Source organism: Papaver somniferum, chromosome 4, assembly GCF_003573695.1.
Source record: "Papaver somniferum cultivar HN1 chromosome 4, ASM357369v1, whole genome shotgun sequence".
Taxonomy (NCBI): Eukaryota; Viridiplantae; Streptophyta; class Magnoliopsida; order Ranunculales; family Papaveraceae; genus Papaver; species Papaver somniferum.
The window spans coordinates 146,606,877-146,625,796 of record NC_039361.1 but is presented as its reverse complement, the minus strand read 5'-3'; positions in this window follow the sequence as shown (position 1 = coordinate 146,625,796).

The following is an 18,920-nucleotide window of genomic DNA, read 5'->3' as shown; positions in this document are numbered from 1 at the left end:
AAAAAATCATTTGTCATAAATACAACAAATTCTCTCAACTCAAGACTGTCATCTTCAGCCGTGCAATCCAATCTACCTAACCGTCGAATGGCTAATAAAACGATCGGGATAGACCAAGCTATGACTGACGCGTGTAAAGGGAAAGGGACCAATTACAACTCACAGTTCTCAAAATAAAACAAGTAAATATATTGGCAAGCTAAGTGACTAGTTCAGATATTAGGAATATGACAGTACCTTCCGTTTCTAAACATTCTTGTACTCAAGGATGAAATTAGGAAATTGAGCGCGAATACTTGGAAGTCCTCCCAAGTAGCATCTCCAGGTTGAGAATTTGTCCCCTGAATAAGGATTTGTTTAACTGGTACACCTCCACGCAATGATTCTCTGATGTTTAAAATAGCTATAGGAGTGACAATGAAAGTACCAGAAGTGTCCACCAATGGAAGTGATGGAGGGCAAACTGCATGAAGACCAATTTTTTTCTTCAATTGTGATACATGAAATACATGTATTCTTGATCCCACTGGTAGATTCAGTCTGTATGCCACTGAGCCAATCTTCTGCAATACCTCAAAAGGACCATAATACCTTGCTGGGAGCTTAAAGTTCTTTCTAAGAGCAACTGATGATTGCCTATTGTTAATACCTCATTTTGATTTTGGGTTCTATAAGTCCTAGCCACAACACACCCAATTCCCAAGAGAGAGAAATAGAGATAGAAAGAGAGATACCTTCTATTGTACTATATGCCTCTTTATATAGACTTTACAAAATCCCTTCCTTTTATGATGTCATGCCACATGTCCTAAACCTCCTTAATTACTACTTATGTCATTCCTTTTCTAATACAACCTCCTCTTTCTTATTAATTCCTTCCATGTCCTTTTCATCTTATGGATATTTTCTTAATGGACTTGGGATTTAGTCCGTAAGTCCCCACGTTTCATATTGGGTTTGCCTCCCTTTTGGGAGCACACTATCCCGGCTAAGGGGTAATAATTTTCATGTATCAACATTAGTCCCCTGACTATTGGGTTAATTATCAAATAACCCGATAGTCATATTACATCCCATTCTAGTGCCCCTTGTACTGTCTACTCGAGTCGAGTCCCCAGTTCGCAAGTTTGAGGAATTTATGAAATGAGATGGTTTTTTGCAAGAAATTTTTCATCATGCACGCGGGCGTTTGGGTTGGCATTTCCCAATAATTTTGCTTGAAATAACTGGATATTTCCTTAGACCTTGAGATTGTATTACCAGCGCGATTTGAGGGTCTCAGTGTGAGTATAATGAAGACATAAATGTTAAATTTACTTAGCCCCCACTTTTTCCATTCTCTAGTTGTTCTGCGTAGTTGGGGATGTCTTTAGTTTGTATCCCCATCTTACCTTCAGGACGATCTGGCATGCCTGTTAGCGTTGGGAGAGGGAGTATAAATCCTATGGATTATCAGATCGATTCATCAAGACGAAGCACGTAAGAAATATAATGATTATGAAGAAAATCTCTCATTTGCGCGTGGGGCAGAAATAAAAGCAAAATTATACAGTGTTTCCACGAGCGCGTATCATGCCTCGGTGAGGGAAGGTAGGATCGGGCTCCCCCCTTTATTTTTGTAGAGATAGGCTCGGGCTCCCCCCCATTTTTTTGTAGAGGATAAGCTGCTCACCCCTAGAGGATAAGCTAGGGCATTATGTTAAACCCGCCTACTCCCTCCTTTCTATTTCGTGGAGGATAGGATAGGGCATGTGGTTAAACGCGCCTAAGATTAGGAGGGCGGGGTATATGTTAAACGCGCCTATTCCCCTCCTTGTTTTTACTTAACGGGAATTGGGAGGGCGGGGTACATGTTAAACGAGCCTACTCCCCTCCTTGTTTTTACTTAACAGGAATTGGGAGGGCGGGGCATATGTTAAACGCGCCTACTCCCTCCTTGTTTTTACTTAACCGTAATTGGGAGGACGGGTATATGTTAAACGTCCCTACTCCCCTCCTTGTTTTTACTTAACGAGGATTGGGAGGGCTGGGTATATGTTAAACGCGCCTACTCCCCTCCTTGTTTTTACTTAACGGGAATTGGGAGGGAGGGGTATATGTTAAACGCGCCTACTCCCTCCCTTGTTTTTACTTAACGGGGATTGGAAGGGCGGGGTATATGTTAGATGTGCCTATTCCCCTTCTTGTTTTTACTTAACGGGAATTGGGAGGGTGGGGTATATGTTAAACGCGCCTACTCTCCCCTATTTTCTCTCTTTTTTCCATTGGTCGGTCTTGGCCTTTCCATTATTTGTCAGTTGAGCAGGCGTCATTGACGTTCCTACTACCTTTCATCAGTCGATCGGACGCCATTGATGTTTTTTCAAATTTTCAATTGATCGGGTGCCATTTGCATTCCCATAACTTTAGTAAGTCGGTCGTATGCCATTAACATTCCGCCATCTTTTGTCAGTCGATCAGGCGCCATTGACTTTCCCGCAACCTTTTGTCAGTCGATCGGACGTCATTAACGTTCCGCAACCTTTTGTCAGTCGATCGGGTGCCATTGGCTTTCCCACAACCTTTTGTCAGTCGATCGGACGTCATTAACGTTCCGCAACCTTTTGTCAGTCGATCGGGCGCCATTGACTTTCCCGCAACCTTTTGTCAGTTGATCGGACGTCATTAACGTTCCGCAATCTTTTGTCAGTCGATCGGGCGCCATTAGGGGTGTAAATTCGGGCAGGCCGGGCCGCCCGACCCAAAAACTAAGACAGGCCGGGCAGGCCAGGCTTAATATTTGTGAGCCCGTAAACAAATTCAGGCCGGACAAGCCGGGTACAAGTAGATAATTTGCTACCCAAAGACCGCCCAAAGCCCGCTTTTTATACGGGCAGGCTAGATCGGGCCGGACAGGCCACTATTTTGATTTTTTTCTTAAGTTTAAATTTTCAAATGAACGGTATTAAATACAATATCCTTTCCTTTCCAACATCACATATCGTAAGTAAAGTGATAGTATTATTTTATATTTAAATTACACTGAATTTTTTTTAATTTTAGGCTATAATAAATAATTAATTAGAGTACAATAAACTTTCTAATAAGAAAATATATTACCATTAATGTTTTGAAAAGGTTAATTATAAGTAAAAACAATTATATATTTTATTTTTCTTGACACAAAATTGACAATAATAAAATTGTAACTTTTAAGCCTTTTTAAGAGGATATTAAATGATTAATAGCACATAGAAGCCTTTCAGGCCGGGTATCAGGCCGGGCATCATAATTAATCGCAAAGCCCGAGACCGCCCAATAAATTAATCCAGGCCAGGCCGGGTAGCCCACAACGGGCCATAACAGGCTTTGGGCAATTTCAGGTACAGGCGGGCTTGGGCGGGTACGGGCAGGCCGAGTTTTTTCGGGTAATATTTACACCCCTAGGCGCCATTGGCTTTCCACAACCCTTTGTAAATTTTTATTTGTTCAAGCGGCCTCTATGGATCCTTGCTAGCATGGTGCCCGAAACACGTTACTAGAATTTTTCTTTTGTTGTATAGCTGATCATGAGATTCAAAACAAGACAATATCCATTAATAAAGTGACAACCTACACATACGACTAAATGACATGTATATCTCAAAAAAATTGCAAATATCAATATTCGAGTATACTTTAGCTTTGACATTTCATGTTTACAATTTGCTAAATACATTAGACAGGGTGCGTCGACTCGTAAAGGCCGAGTTGTACCATTGATAATCACGCTATGGAAATACAGCCCCTATAAGTACATACAAATGAGTGGCTCAAAGACATTACGACAAGGGAGGTCTGCAAGAGATTGGGTGCTAACCAATATCAACGTAACTATATGTTATTGGCATATACGATTTCTGATAAAGAAGAGTAGACTCCCACAAGTACATGCTTATGGGCGAGATATGCATTCACATAGTAATGGGTACTTATCTTTGTAGAGAGCAGGCAATGACTATGGATAAAAGGCTCAGACGCTGAGGTCCTGTTAGAGGTAGAGAGGTAGCTCTGGTGCAGGCAGGTGGTGAAGCTGAGAGCAGATGAAACTGGTGGAGATCAGACGAGCTTTCTTGCGAATTTCGTCAGACACTTAGCAAGCGTCAGAATGGTAATTAAGAGATGGGTGGCTGATATCTAACCCCTCATATACATCTCCTTCCCTGCGAATCTCAATCTCATCCATTCATCCCTGTTTTCTGCGGCAGCACACATTTCTTCTGTAATTCTAGTTGGCAAAGAAATTTTGTATAAATCCTTCATTTGAAATCGATGGCGCCTTCTTGTCTTCATTCCCAACAGAACTCCAAATCCGGTCGCGGCAATAATTACTACAGCTACTCGCTTGGTGAGGTTTCATCCAAGAGGCCTCCTTTACTGTTTGTTAACTATTTCGTGTACTCCTACCGCGGCTTGCTCGTCTATCACTGGAACATCTGAGAAGAAATTGGCACCAAGAAGCGACGGCATGGTTGAGCTGTATTGGGGCAGTCAAGCGGTGCTGATGGGGTCGAGTAACGCGTTACTGTGGTGGCTGCTAGCGTATACGGGTGCTGACACATCTGTTTCAAATTCAAGCAGCACCTTCTCTGTAGGCACGTACCTGGGCAAAAACAAGCATCCACACAGGTAGACAATATGAATGATTCAAGTGGCACGAATGGTCCAAGCAGCGTACGCATGGCATTATGATGGCGGCATAGATACAAATATACTATTCTTTAAAACAAGTTAAACGGTGAAAGGTGAACTGCCGCGTGATATATATGTTTATAGGATTTGGAGTACTTAGGACTAGCGTCATTGCAAACTATGTATGCGAGGCAGGATTGGTACACATGGGGATAGGGGGAAGATCATTCAAACAAATAAGACATTCAAATACCTGGCTCCTAGCAACAGATTATATGTAAGTTATCATTTGAAATATGCGATTAAGTTGATTAAGATGATACTTAGCCCTTTGCGAGACAAGGCAGTGGCCTTGTTTATCTAGTTGTTGTTGCTGTTTCGTCTTAGTCTCTGGGATCTTTCTTTGTGTTGCAAAGACCATTGACGGTCCTGAATTACGCGCCTGTCTAGTTGTTTCCTCTTAGCGGCTCGGCTGTAGAGAATTGAAGCTTGTGTGATAATTGGTGTTGAACCACCATTCAACAAGAGCCAGCCAGTTATACCATAATTTAGGATCGGTACCATCCATACATCTCAGGTACTGTTCTAAACAAACATTTGTTCTCTCAGTTTGGCCATCATACTTTGATGGTAGGAAATGCTTAAATTCATTGTAGTGCCCATAGATTTGAAGAGTGCTTGCCAGAACTGGTTAATAAAAATCTTGTCCCTATCAGAGACTATAGATGATGGCAAACCATGAAGTTTAAAGATGTTGTGCATGAACTCCTTAGCTACTGAGATGGCTGTAAAAGGATGGTTGAGGGCTAAGAACTGTCTATACTTGGTGAATCTGTCCACAATTACCAAAATGACAGATTTCCTATTTGATAAAGGTAAGCCTTCAATGAAATCCATAGATATGTGTTGCCAAGGAGTGTCTGGTACAGGTAAGGGTTGTAGCGGGCCAACATGAGCAGTATGTTCATTCTTATTGCATCGACAAAGATCACAGTTGGCCACAAATTGGATAATGTCTTGCTTTATTTTTGGCCAGTAAAAATGTGATTTAACTCTAGTGTAAGTGCCAAGCATTCCAGAATGGCCACCTATAGCTGAAGAATGTACTGAATGCATAATGGAAGTTCTTATGTGATTACCACTACCAATGCAAAGTCTAGTTTTGTACCTGAGAATGCCTCCTTGCAATGACACTGACTGATGAGAAGGATTGACAAGCAGCTAGGACAAAATTTGTTGAATCACAGTGTCATTGTCATAACTACTAATGATATCCTAAGCCCACTGAGGTTGACTTAAGGATATAACTATACATTCAGTAGGGAGATGAAGCCTGGACAAGGCATTAACAACAACATTATCTTTTCCTTTCTTGTATTTGATCACATAATCCAAGTCCAATAACTTCATAAGCCACTTTTACTGTAAAACCGAAGTCATTCTTTGTTCCATGAAGAATTTCAAACTTTGGTGATCAATATTAATGATGAACTGAGAATGAGAAATATAATGCTTCCACTTTTGTATTTCCATTACTATGGCTAATAGTTCCTTTTAATAAGTGGAAAGAGCTAAGGCTTTGGGTCCAAGGGGCTTACTGGAAAATGTAATAGGTTTATCAAACTGCATCAGTACAACACCTACATCTCTGGAGCATGCATCAGTGTCTAAAACAAATGGAGAAGAAAAATCAGGTAATTCAAACACTGGAGCAGTTATCATGGCTTGTTTGAGGTCCTGGAAGGCTTGAAGTGCAAGAGGAGACCAAGAAAATGAATCCTTCTTGAGCATGTCTGTAAGTGGTCTTCTAATGGTACCATAACCCTTGATGAGTCTTCTATAGTATCCAGTCAGGCCAAGAAACCCTCTTAGTTGTTTGAGATTTGTTGGTTGTGGCCAATTCTGCATTGCAGCTAGTTTGTCAGGATCAGCAACAACTCCTTCAGAGGAAATTATATGACCCAAATAAGCCAACTGAGGTTGAGCAAAGCAACATTTTTTGAAATTTGCTGAAAGGCTGTGTTGTCTCAGTAAGGAGAGGACTTGAGAAAGATGTAGCAAATGTTCCTCCAAAGATTTGTTGTAGATGAGGATATCATCAAAAAATACCAACACAAACTTCCTGAGAAAGGGTTGGAAAACCTTATTCATAAGAGCTTGAAATATTGTAGGTGCATTGGTGAGACCAAATGGCATCACCTTGAACTCATAATGTCCATGATGAGTTCTAAATGCAGTTTTATAGATGTCTTGAATGTGCATTCTAATCTGATGATATCCAGACCTGAGATCCAATTTAGTGAAGATTACAGCCCCGTTGAGTTCATACAGTAATTCTTCAATAAGTGGAATTGGAAACTTATCCTTAATGGTCATGTCATTAAGTTTCCTATAGTCCACACAGAACCTCCATGAGCCATCCTTATTTTTAACCAATAATATTGCAGCAGCAAAAGGACTGTGACTGTCCTATATGATCCCAGCATCCAACATTTCTTGAACTAGCTGCTCTACCACTGCTTTTTGTATGTAAGGGAATCTATAAGGTCTTTGAGAAATTGGTAGAGAATATGGTTTTAAAGGAATTTTGTGATCTAGCTCTCTTGGTGGAGGGAGAGTAGATGGCTCAGCAAAGACATCTGCATATTCTTGAAGTAAAAAATCAATCTCTGGAGGTGTAGGAGTGATAGGGGTAGCAGAGATGGAGAAAAACTGACCAATCAGGACAGGAGTGTTGTTCCTAAGGAACTTGAAGAAAGATTCACCACTAAGAAAACTGCAAGAAGTATTAGGTGAGTGCCCCTGTAATGTAATGAGCTTCCCATGATGGTGAAATGAGACTTTGAGGTCAGCCAAATTGAACATGACATCTCCTAGATTTTTTAACCAATCAACACCTAACACCATATCACACCCACCTAATGGAAGTATTCTCATATCTGCATAAAAATGATACCCCTACATAGACCACTGTAAATCTTGACAAACACCTTCACTGATAGTTGTGTCACCATTTTCCCTCTTACTAGCATTTTACCAGTTGGAACTAAGTGAAGTTTTAATTTGTTGGCGAGTTTTGCGTCTACAAAACTATGAGTACTCCCGGTATCAATTAAGATAAAAATATCATGGTTATTAAGTTAACCAGGGACTCTAATAGTACTTTGATTCACCAACCCAGTCAAAGCATGGAGAGAAATTTCCATAGTAGTGTCTCCTGAAGTTGTAGGAGAAGCTGCTTCTTCTTCTGAGTCCTCAATAGGGGTAGAGGAATTTTCCTCATTAGAGGCGACTAACATGAAGAGTTGTTAAGTTTTATAATGATGACCCGGCTTGTAAAACACATCACAATTGTAACATAAGCCTTTGTCACGTCTTGCTTGCATTTGAGCAGATGTAAGCCATTTTATTGGAGATAATGATGGTTCAGGCTTTGTGGGGGTAAGAGGGTGTGCAGTGATTGGTTTATCAGAGGAAAAAGATGGTTTAGGAATGTTAGTGAGAGGTGCTAGTGAGGGTTTGTAGCTAGATGATGGTGAAAACGAGCTCGATGATGGTGAGAAAGGTCGATGAAATGGTTTAACTCTTTTCAACTGAGAATCAACGAAAGATTGTTATAAACGAGCTAAATAGAAAGCCTCAGAATCAGAATTGGGTTTGAACATCTGAACAGGGTTACGAATTTCGTCCTTTAATCCACTAATAAAACTCATAGTGAAATAATCTTCAGATAAACTTGGATTCTTATTTTTGATAATAGCTTTCAAAGACTCATACCTCTCAAAGTATTCCTCTACTTTTGTGGTCTGAGACAATTTATTAAAGCTACCAACATAGTTATCATGAGCAACATCTTCAAATCAAAAACAAACATCAGAAAAAAAACATACCCCAATCTATAAATAGTTTACCATCTTGATAATCCAAAAAATAGGGATCAACCTTATCATCCATATGAATCGAAGCTAAATCTACCCTCTTAGATGGATCAATATCATTCAAATAAAAGAATCGTTCACATTTACGAAGCCAATCTCTAGGATTCGAACCATCAAATATGGGAAAGTCAATTTTAGGTTGACGAAGAAAATTAACTGAAGGAAGTAACATACCAGCAGAAAACTCCGATTCAGTTTGTTGATGAGCGTCATTAGTTTCAGCAGAAGTACCTGGATATGGAGGTATTGGGATACGAAGGTGTCTACAAAGTGTAGAAAACTGAGAACTCAAGGTTTCTTCAACTGAAGTGATATTGAGCTTGATGTCGGAGAAATATTTTTACAAGAATGATAAACGTTCTCCATCAAGTTTTTGTTGATGAGCAATGTCCTTTAGTATAAGTTTTTTCTGACCTCCTGTCATGAATCAAACACAGGATCGACGAATCTGATACCAAATGTTATGAATCAACAAGAAGAATTCGAAGAACACAAACAATAACCTACTCTTCCAATGGAATGAGCCTGAATTTCATTAATTATTTCTTCTTACCAGTTACAGAGAAAGGATTTGCCATAAATACAACAATTTCTCTCAACTCAAGACTCTCATCTTTATCCGTCCAATCTGATCTACCTAACCATCTAGTGGCTAATAAAACGATCTGGATAGACCAAGCTATGACTGACGCGTGTAAAGGGAAAGGGACCAATTACAGCTCACAGTTCTCACTCACTGAGTTACAGTCGGACTCGGTTTCATCTCAACAAGTTACAGACAGACTCAAAATAAAACAAGTAAATATATTGGCCAGCTAAGTGACTAGTTCAGATACTAGGCATATGACATATATATCTAACGAAAGAGTAAAGCATAGCCTACGGGGGAGAAACATATCATCTTGCTATTTAGTATTTTATACTACAAAAGAGGAATAACAAATATGTTCGAATTGAATATCTACCCAGCTTTCCTTTAGGAGGAGTAATACTTTTGTTATTCAAATGCGTCAACAACAACATTTATTTTTGAATATGTACAGGCTATTAGATGTTAAAACTTAAAATAAAGCGTATGAAGAATAAGTTAAGAGAATGTTATGTAATGTAATATCTTTATATTTTTATTCGTGTATTCTCTATATGTAATGAGTTTGTCACTAAAATTTACAAAGGGGGTGATTGTTAGAGCATTGCTCAGTTGAACCCACCAATCGTTGGTATGTCAAGATTGGCTGTCATATTTTGGTATCAAAACTCATAAGTCGCTTGACTAGATTACTAGAGTCAACTTTGTTAGGTTAGACTAGGAAGTCTAAAAATGTTGAGTCATACAAGTATTACTCTGAAGACCTGAAGATTCTAAAGATGTATCGACATCAATGATAACATCATCCTTCCGCTTGAGGTTAGTAATACATGAATTGACTTGATTCCATTTTTATATTGTAAGCATTCAAGTTGTTTATGATTCAAAACATAACATGCTAAGTTATATACATGAAACTCTAGTATATTAGACTTGATCATCATATTGTGATCAAAGTGTCAAGGAATAATATACCAATAGTGATAAGCGCTTTATATTGGTATATTGAATTACAAAGTATAATGCTTATCTTTTGAACTTCATAATTGAGAAATCAACATAATATTCGTAACTCGTTACTAGATTGTGTAGTGAACATATGTTTGATTTCATTCTTAGAAATTATGTTTAATTACATGAGTTTAAGGAATTACACGTACGAACTTGTTTCGTAGTCGAAAGGAAATCAATAGGATTGATGGTCCGGTTTTCATTGAAGATCTTAAGGTTGGACTGATCTTAACCTATATATGGAATCAAGATAGAACCGATCCTAGCATATGTTGGAAGTCAATGTAGAACTGATATCTACCTATATTGGGAGTCAAGGTAGAACCAATCTTAACTTGTTTTAGGAGTCATGGTAGAATCGGTCCCAATAGGAAAAACCGATTTCTATAAGTCACACACACTTTAGGGTTTGTGTGATTTGGAAATTGGGTTTGAAAAATAGGAAAGTTCAAGATGTCGACATAATGAGTAATTTGAACATGTGCTGAAATCTCATATCTTAATTGTTCAAAGATATACCTTGATACTCAAGGTGTGATCCCAAACCGAAGTAGTAAAGAATCTTGTTTTGTTTTACTATCAATTAAAACATATCTCTGGAAATATATATTAGTTAAGTGCTAGCTAATATTGAGTTATCCATGAAGATTTCAGTTATACAATTAGATATTGGTTCGAATTAGACAAAACCGAATTTAGGTGCTTTATTGCATATCTTAAGAATATTTTTGGTTATGGAATTCCTTAATGTATAAACTACCTTGGTCTATGAATAGTGAAGTTTGTTCTTATTACAAACTTATCTTGATCTAGGAAAACTTCATCTTTGTTGTTTCTGGTGTAGTTGACTAATAATATTCTTATAATACTATCTTGGAGAGGAGAGTAACCTAATAAAGCGAAATCTATAATGTTCGCTAGTTTAAAGACTTATTTGGGTTCAACAAGCGTCTACTAGTATCGTTGGTGGGAACTAGAATTTCATTGTTATCTTAGTTTTCAATTATTGATTTGATTGACCAACGATTGTTAACTCTTGATTGCACCTAATTTGATTATTCTTGAGAGCCTTCTCTTCTGACATAAGTTCACTCAAGCCCGATAAAGGGATTAACGTTGACTTATGATCATCCATTGTTAACAGACTCCCTTCTGTGCGTGATCTCTTATAAGTTAGGAATCAAGTTTGTTATTGTGCAGGTACAGAAGACTATTGAAGATTTTAAGACAAGAAGATTCTTCTTATTGGTTTCGTATCTTTGTGAATTGCTCATATACAAACTTGACCGACTAGGATCCGAATAGATCTAGTTTATCTTTTGATATACTTATTATTGCTAGTCGTAACTTAGATTGACAAGCTATCATTTGGTGGTACTCTTCATTATCCGAATCTGATAGTTCTGTTTGACTTGATCCGATTAACTTGTTTAATCCAAACCTTGGAAGATCTAAAAACGATAAAGGATTTTAATTTATTTTAAACAAAAAATCCTTTTTCACACTTAACATACATATGTTTGATTGATATCCTGAGATATGAGAGTGGTTACCAAACATATAAGTTTTTTATTGTTTGGAAGACGATCGAAAAGGTTGTGCGCTTAAAGTCTTCAAAGTGACTGAAGCAACTTAAGATAGTGGACTCTATCTTAGGATTCACGTCGTTGTCCAGATTGGTTGTGGGCCCACGGATAATAAGGAAACTAGGTAACCACGGGTAGTTTACTTGGTCTCAACAATACGAAGTTGGTAGTATCTTTGTATAGCGGCTTAATTATGAGAGTATTCAAAACTGGACTAGGTCCCAGGGTTTCTCTGCATTCGCGCTTTCCTCGTTAACAAAATATTGTTGTGTGATTTTACTTTACTTTCCGCATTATATTTTGTTTGGAAGACGATCGAAAAGGTTGTGCGCTTAAAGTCTTCAAAGTGACTGAAGCAACTTAAGATAGTGGACTCTATCTTAGGATTCACGTCGTTGGCCAGATTGGTTGTGGGCCCACGGATAATAAGGAAACTAGGTAACCACGGGTAGTTTACTTGGTCTCAACAATACGAAGTTGGTAGTATCTTTGTATAGCGGCTTAATTATGAGAGTATTCAAAACTGGACTAGGTCCCAGGATTTCTCTGTATTCGCGGTTTCCTCGTTAACAAAATCTTGTTGTGTGCTTTTACTATACTTTCCGCATTATAATTTATTTTAGTTATAATTAAAGTAATTGCACTTGTACATTAATCCCAAACACTTGGGTTGATCCCTATAGTTAAGGTCGGTTTCGAACTAGTAACTATATACCAAGTATATACCTTTTGGTTGCTATCCTCTTGACAGTCGTTGTCTATGTTAGATCACGCAAGGTATCAGACTTATAGGTTGATATCGAAAATATTGTGGTGTACTTGGTACCCTCGTCATTTCAACTCCTAAAGTTTACCATCCAAAATCTTATGGAAATAAGATATTTTTGATTCAAGTTATTCCATGCGTCTGTTTAAGATGTTGAATTCTTGATGAAGATGTTTTCTTAGATATTTATTAAAAAAATAACTCTTGATACGATCACTCAAAAAAAATCATGAATTTTGTTCTTTTCTTGTGAAATGTTCATCGACTGTGTAAGTTTCTCACACTCTGAAGTTTTTTGATCCACTTCCTTACATAAAGAGATTTTTTTTTCTAAATAATCAGTGAGATTAGTTTGAACTGAGTGTTTCTCGCCTTAATTCACAAATCCTGATTTGCTGTAAAACAACAAGTTCTAAAAAATCTTCCAGACAATTGATTGTTTTTCCTGGTTCCAAATTCAAATTGACTTTGCATAAAGAGTATTGTATATTAGAAAAGTCTTTTCTATAAGAACAAGAAGTAGATTACTTATATACCACACGTAGTAGAGTAATAGGAGATGAGGAATATCCAAGTCCGTTGATTAAAACCGGTCCCAAAACAGATTCTGAAAATGACACTTTCTCCTTTTGTTTTGGGCATATATTTCCTTTGTCATGAGAAGAAGGCTCATCCAAAAGTTTATCAGAGAGAAACTTTGTACTTAAATTGGACATATGTGAGGTATGAGACTGATTATCAATATACTGTTTTGAGAGATTATTCTCAAAATATTGATGTATGCTAACTGTTACCTTTTTAGATTTTCTTTTATTCTAGCTCATTTCTTATATGTTGGATCGAATCAAACACAGATTGTTAAATCTTTTTGTGTTTTCCTGCTCTGATACCAATTGGAGTGACAAGGCTACCAAGTACACCACAACCTTCTCGATATCAACTTAGAAGTCCTGATACCTTGCGTGATCTAATATAGACAAAGACTGTCAAGAAGATAGCAAAACACAAGGTATATACTTGGTATATAGTTTTAGTTTGAAACCGAACAAAACTATAGGGATCAACCTAAGTGCAACTGAGTGGATATGCGGATTTGTCTAACTAAGTAAGATGAAAGAAAAAAATTATTTGATTAATAATTTAGAACATCTTAAAGCATCCTTAAATAGTTATCCATAACTGTTTAGCTAAACCTTCTCCGTCTTTCTGTTAAAAACGTGTAAAATTGAAAGTTTCGTACATGAATAATACGAAGTAGATACGTATTGCCGGTTTTGTATGATTCTAAAAATAGCACACCCCTGAGATACACAAGAAATGGTCCGAACCAAAGCAGGAAATAAGAGTTCCTTGCAAAGAGACCTAAAATCCAAACCCCAACCCCAACATAGTAAAATTAGAGCTGTGTTTTAAGGCATACAATATTTTTTGGGAATTTCAAATAAGGACAAATAAGGGTCATTAGATAGTAATCCTTAAAGCATGTATCCACATATTTGTTTAATGGAAATACTACCCTTATTCTTTATTTTTTATTCTATTGATTCTTTTTTTTTTTTGTATTTACAACACATAGGCTTGGCGGACAAGTTATCAACCGAACTGCTCATTTTCTTCATATATGAAGAATACCGGAATTTAGACGGATAACTTGTCAGCCGGACATAGGCGTTCTAAAAACATACTTAGGTTCGTCTGACAAGTTATCAGCCGAATTTCACTCTGTAACTGCTAAACTGAGGTTCGTCTGATTCGATAAAAAAATAGGACAACCAAATTAGTGTTAATCTTCATAAACTGAAAGTTTCCTAGCATTTTTGTGCTTAATTATCATCCGAACTGCTCATTAGCACCTTTAGAAAGAAAAAAAAAATGAACAGTTCGACTGATAATTTGTTCAATCATTAATCGAACTCCATTTTGTAACTACCGAAAATTTCAATTTTTTTTTTTAATTTAAACCTAATATATCAATCAAATACAAATAAATAAGACATGTGTTTGTGGAAAATACTTTCTATTTTTATATTTCGGCTGGTATAGGGAACAAAGAGAAGGGATTATTTTTTCTAAAAATAATAATTTGTTATTTTGTGTAGTATTAATAATTATTATTAATGTTAAACAATAATAATTAAAAAAACAATAAATTTTATAAAAATAAAATAAAATAAATTTAAATAAACTAATCGAAGGTAAGTCAGTATTTTTACATATCCTATGATATCCCTTATCAACTCATCCTAATTAGTTCAATCCTTTTGTATGCCCTACAACAAAATAAAACCACACTAAACCCATCCCAAATAAGCGATATGTTAAGAGACCTAAAACCCAAAGCCCATCTTAGAAAAATAAGGCCACAAAAACATTCTCAAAAAAATCCATAGTAAGCCCATCCAAAATAAGTGACTGAATTCTGAATTTTTACATTTTGAAAACTTGGAGAAAGCCACTAATACCAAAAACTTCCGCCTCCATAATAGATTTTATTTTTGAAGCATGAAGATAAATAAAAGGTGTTAGGTTACAATTTGTCGTGGGTATGGCTGCCCACATAATCATGGAACAGAATTTGACTACTAAAAGATGGGATTGTCTGGTCCCATATTTTAGTTGATTGATTCCCTATTTGACTTCCATCCGCTGCATGATTATCTAACCCGTCTGCCGCCTGATTTCCTTCCCTACAGTTGTGTTGAATAACCGCCTGTGGGATTTGTCGAAATTTGGATTTTATTTCCTCTATCATTCCCGTTTTGTGCCAAGGTGGTGAGATAGAGGAATTGATGAATCCCAGAATGTTCTCTGAATCGGATTCAAAGAGAACTCTTGGCCATTGCCTTTATATTGATGTTCTTGATGCTAATAACAGAGCCAGGTTTCTGCAATTAAGGAAGTCATGATTCCTAGTGTTTGGGCTAGAGCCATTAAACTTCATGCATCAGAATCTCTGCATATAAAACTTCCGCCTCCATAATAGATTTTATTTTTGAAGCATGAAGATAAATAAAAGGTGTTAGGTTACAATTTGTCGTGGGTATGGCTGCCCACATAATCATGGAACAGAATTTGACTACTAAAAGATGGGATTGTCTGGTCCCATATTTTAGTTGATTGATTCCCTATTTGACTTCCATCCGCTGCATGATTATCTAACCCGTCTGCCGCCTGATTTCCTTCCCTACAGTTGTGTTGAATAACCGCCTGTGGGATTTGTCGAAATTTGGATTTTATTTCCTCTATCATTCCCGTTTTGTGCCAAGGTGGTGAGATAGAGGAATTGATGAATCCCAGAATGTTCTCTGAATCGGATTCAAAGAGAACTCTTGGCCATTGCCTTTATATTGATGTTCTTGATGCTAATAGCAGAGCCAGGTTTCTGCAATTAAGGAAGTCATGATTCCTAGTGTTTGGGCTAGAGCCATTAAACTTCATGCATCAGAATGGTTGACACTTTCCGCGGAGTTTAAGGAGAACCCAAACCCTTACAAACTAAGAACCAAAAAACAAAACAAAAACAACAAAAAGACTACTTCTTATGGTAAATCTTTCCCTGTCTATCCTCATCCAAAATGCTAAGCATCTCCCAATCAAAACTAGTAATATCAATGGTAACAAAATTTTCTCTAGGGTGCCTACTGGCAAGCCTATTTGAAAAAGCGGAGGTCTAACAACACCACCCAATATTTCGCTTAGCAATCCGTATGGAAAACTCGAATATACTTTTAAGAGAATCAACAAGACTCAATCAATTAAAAGTATATCAACGAGTTTATATCTATCCATTGATTTGATTTACTCAAGAAAGAACTGCGAGTTCTAATCAAATACAAGGAATAACTTGGATGGTACCAAAGACCAATATCCAAGGATCAATCAATGACAATCAACAATCAAAGGTTGGATTACTCTAATTGATGATCTAACGCACAACCTGTATTATTTCAATTATAAAGATAAACAATATAATGCGGAAAATGAAATAACACAGACACCGGAAATTTTGTTAACGAGGAAACCGCAAATGCAGAAAAACCCCGGGACCTAGTCCATATTGAACACACACTGTATTAAGCCGCTACAAACACTATCCTACTCCAAGCTAACTTCGGTCTGGACTGTGGTTGAACCCCAATCAATCTCTCACTGATCCAAGGTACAGTTATGCTCCTACGCCTCTGATCCCAGCAGGATACTGCGCACTTGATTCCCTTAGCTGATCTCACCCACAAATAAGAGTTGCTATAATCCAAAATCGCAGGCTTTGACAATAAACAAAACTGTCTCACACAGACAAGTCTATCAAAGGATCAATCTGTCTCCCACAGATAAACCCTAAAGGTTTTGTTTCGTCATTTGATAATAATCAAGGTGAACAGGAACCAGTTGATAATCTGGTCTTATATTCCCGAAGAACAGCCTAGAGTTATCAATCACCTCACAACAATCTTAATCGTATGGTAGCGAAACAAGATGTTGCAGAATCACAAACGATGAGACGAAGATGTTTGTGATTACTTTTTATATCTTGCCTATCATAGATATCAATATCAAGCCAATCAATCTGATGGTACTCGTACGATAGAAGATACAAGATCAGATCACACAACTACGATAAAAGTAGTATCGGTCTGGCTTCACAACTAATGAAGTCTTTAAGTCGTTAACCTGGTTTTAGAAGAAGAAAACCAAAGGTTAAAGGAGAATCTACTCTAGTATGCAAACTAGTATCACACGTAAGGTGCGGGGATTAGTTTTGCACAGTCTCCTTTATATAGTCTTTCAAACCAGGGTTTGCAATCAGTGTTAGCTTAGTAACAAAGCATTTAATATTCACCGTTAGATGAAAACCTAATTTAGATTCAAGCTAATATTTCTCAATCGTTAGATCGAAAACTTAGCTTGTTACACACACTTGACAATGCACGCTTATAGGTTTGTTAACCATACCCAAATGTATGCACTTGTTGGTTCAATAATAGTTAACCAAAAGGTTAGCCATATGAGCATTTCATATCAACCATGTTCTTCTTCACCATAACTAGTTCAAATGACTTCAAATGAACTTTTTAGAGAGTTGTTCAATTGCAAGGAAATCTTATGTACTACACAAGACACAATTGAAGCAAAGATGATTTGATTCACTTGAATCGGTTCATGAAATTTTATAGCCACGGTTTGCAAACTGCATTCCTTAGTCTTTTTTAAGTTTAAGTTCAGAAATCATCTTCAGATATATAACCTTCTCAAGTTCGCAGACTAGGTTCGCGGACTTAAGTTACCGGGCAGAGTTTACAAACTCCAGCAGAAATTCTCGAGTATGAGAACTTCGCCGGTTCACGGACTAAGTTCGCGGACTTAGCTTCACGCAAGTAGTTTGTCAACTCCAGCAGAAATTCTCGGGTTTGAGAACTTCGGCAGTTCGTGGATTGGGTTCGCGGACTTGGCTCATGCCATTCTTCCGGTTCTCTTGATCAACAAAGTTCGCAAACTTTGGTTCAAGGAATATGACTTATACATAAATGTGTTTCCACAATAATGCTTATGTCCACCATTGGTTATGTAATCTAAACTCTCATTTCAATCTTTGAAATATTCTAAGAGGACGTTTTACAGTTGTTGCACCATTTCTCGTCAAAGCAATTTTCAAAGTGATTGAAACATATCATGACTTTCGTCACTAGGTAAACATAAACTTAATCGAAGGGAAAAGCTTACCAACAAATATTTCGAGATATAGATAGGCGAGGTATACTCGGATCGAAATACCAAATGTGTATAATCCAAGTCTATATATATAGCATACGACTTCTTGTCTCAAAGAGTATGAGATAGAGTAGATAGACTTTTGAGTGATAAATAAGTTCAAGTCTTCACATACCTTTTTGTCGAGAAGTTCCACCGGTTCCTTGAGTAGTTCTTTTGCTTGTATGATGAATCGCCATGAAGTCCTTGAGCTTAACTACACTTTCTATCCTAGTCCGATACTTAGCTATAATAGACTAGAAATCAAGACTTATAGTTTTGATCACTAACATTTACAAACATGCTTGAGATAACAACGCATGCGAGTTCGACCGAGCAATGCTCTAACACTATCAGCAACCCCTATTTGTTTCTCTATACACATGGGAATATCTAATAAAAGTAATCTCCTTGATCAAATGTTGTATTCTTCTCCAAATATGCAGCACACTCCAAGCATGAACTGAATTACCAGAGAGCAGGTTATAGACCCCCAAGGAATCAGTGCATAAATGAATTCTTTTGCAGTTGCTGATAATTGCCAATTTCATACCAACCTCTACTCCCTGTAGTTCATGAGATGTAATAGTTGAAGGGACAAATCCTCCACAAGCAGCAACAAGAGTTACCCC